Source organism: Electrona antarctica, assembly GCF_951216825.1.
Source record: "Electrona antarctica genome assembly, chromosome: 13".
NCBI lineage: Eukaryota > Metazoa > Chordata > Actinopteri > Myctophiformes > Myctophidae > Electrona > Electrona antarctica.
In genome coordinates this window covers 2846737-2849639 of record NC_136794.1, presented here as the reverse complement: position 1 = coordinate 2849639, position 2903 = coordinate 2846737, and positions in this window count along the sequence as shown.

Genomic DNA, 2903 nt, shown 5'->3' with positions numbered 1-2903 from the left:
CCCAAACCATTGTGATGCGTGTGAAATGTGCAGAGTGTATTTAACCCTTCGTGTGAGCGACTGACGGAGTTCTCCCGGTACGGTACACGATCCGTTCTTTGTTAACGCTAAGTGTTAAATATGACAGTAATCATTGCTATACAGTGTTTGTTCAGTGACAGACAGTGGTGGAAAGTAACTAAGTACTTTTACCTACTGTACTTGAGTACAGTTTTGAGGTATTTATACTTTACTTGAGTATTTCCAATTTCCAGTACTTTTACTTCTTGTTACAACTCATATGTCTAGTCCAATCATAACACATAATAAACACACGTGACCGCAGTCCACGTGACACTTCTACTCCGCTACATCTCGGAGCCAGAAATGTGTACCTTTACTTCACTACAGTTATTTGAAAACTTTAGTTACTAGTTACTTTGGAGATTTATATTTTGATTAGAAAACATACATTAACCACTTCAACCCTATATCCATTTCGGCCATTGGAAATTAGCCGATCTACAAGCTCACAATGTGTCGCATTGTGAGCTTGTAGATCTTCTATTTTCAATATATTTTCTACACATTTTGAACTTGTGAAATGGGACATTCTGCAACATGAGTACTTTTACCTTTAGTACTTTAAGTACATTTTGATGCCGATACTTTTGTACTTTTACTCAAGTACATTTTCAATTCTGTACATTTACTTGTAACTAAATTGCAGTGTTGGTACTTTTACTTAAGTAAAACAATTGAGTACTTTTTCCACCACTGCTAAATACTGAACTAAGTTTTCTGAAAGTGGTCAAATATGAATTCAGAAATTACAAAATTGTTATGCTGCTATATTGCACATAAAGCAGCAAGAACTCCAAAAGGGGTTCCCGTCCTCAATGGGTTAATAAACAGAACACACATTTCTCTCCCGATTGGATAGAGAATTCATATTATTATATACTAAAAACGTGTAAAAGTATTAATTACGTATATGAATTGAAAGTATATGAAAGTGAAATGTGAGATTGGAAGAAATGAGCAGACAATACTGGAACTGTTACACTGTTCTCCGTCCTGATTGGCATTTGCAAGCGAGACCTGAAGGCCTTGGACATGGATCTGGACACCTGGGGAAGCTGCGGCGTCCGATCGAGACATCATCGAGGACGGTCTCTCCAGGTCTGAAGAGACGCTCGCCCAGCTAGTTAGTTGCTGCGAGAGCGAGGTCTAGCCAACACTAGCCTGAGCTAACGCTAGACATTTCTGGCCTAGATGGGAGGGCCACGGCTCAGATTTGCGCGACACCCTGATTGGTTCACCGATCTGTCCGTCAGCCCCGGTCTCTCCTCCCCCACCCAGTGCAGCACTGTTATTGTGTCGACCAGAAGCAGAAACCACTGGTTGCTGGAGTATACCATTCTAACGGACGGCACACGTTGGTTTGTTTCTTAGACGGTGTGGTGGGTTATTCAGCCATTCTCCTCATTTTCCTCGCATAGCCTCGTTTGAAGTTCCACTGGTAATGATTTCCTCACAGTGTTATTTTGAGGGGTGCACACCGCTCAGAGCCCTGACGTCACATCATTTGAAGCGACGCCTACGCGTTAGGGTTGACTCCCACGTTTAGGCCAGTGCAGCCCATGCGTAAATCCAGGCTTTCATTTTTCGCGCAGACGAAATATTCTCCAGAGAAAAAAAGTGTAAATGCCTAATGTTAAATGACACCACTATCTACCGGAAGTGGGCGTGGAAAGGGGGCTTTGAGATAGGCCTATTCCTGGATCGTTGCCCTCCACAATTTCCTATCCAACATCAGGTTCTTGAGCTCTGCAGTGTTGTCAGCCAAGATGTCGTGTCGCAGAACGTCTACATTAGGTGGTACGCTTCTTTCCCCACCTGGCTTTGCCCTGGGTTGGCTGCCATATAGGGTCAATTTACTTGCCACAAGTTCTGGGTGCCTGACTGACACAGTGCCCTGCCAGCCTCATCCTTCTCTCTCTGACTTTGTCCGTGGCCCGTGGTAGGTCCCCATAGAGGACCACATTTCTGATGCGGTCTGTCAATGAGGTGACACCTAGTGCCATTCGTAGCATTCTTGTGTAGACTCCATCCAGGGCTTTTTCCTGTTGTACTGTGTGAGGGTCCATGTCTCGGCCCCATACAGCAGTACTGACTCCACTGTGAGGGTCCATGTCTCGGCCCTTTCCAGCAGTACTGACTCCACACAGTAGCTATGATGAACAGCCGCCTCTTAAGGTCTTCTCCCATATGCTTTCCAGGCAAGTGCTCTCCGAACCTTCAGATCCTGCTCGCCCAGCAGTCCGTGGCAAAGAGACTGAGGTCGAAAGAACAAGGCCCAAAAACCATCAAGACACACCAGCATCAGTCTTATTACCCTGTGTGAAGTGCGGAAGGGATTGTGAATCCCGCATTGGTCTATTAACCTATTTTGGACGGGAACCCCTTTTGGTGTTTTAACCATTATTATAAACTTTAGCTATTGAAAAATAGAAGATCTACAAGCTCGTAGCGCTGCACCGAGTGCCGCGCTACGAGCTTGTGGGTCTGCTATTTTTGAAAAATCGTGAAAATGTGGCGCAAATCTTTGAATATATATTCTTTCACAGCGGACGTTTTAACTCATGTGTTTGCTTCTGGGGTGGTCCCTGGAACAACATATTTTCAGGTGGGGGACGCCCTACACAACCACTGATATAGAAAACTGTCAGGATTTAGAAGGCATTTGTAGAATCGTCCTCAGGTCTAAATGGGTTAAGACACACTGAACGCTGCACCAAAAGCATAAGAACCCTTATCTATCCAGAGCCCTTATCTATCCGGAGCTAATGACCTAAAATACAATGAAATGTTTCAACAAACCAATCGAATGTCACTTACATTTTAAAGTGAAGGGCGAACAC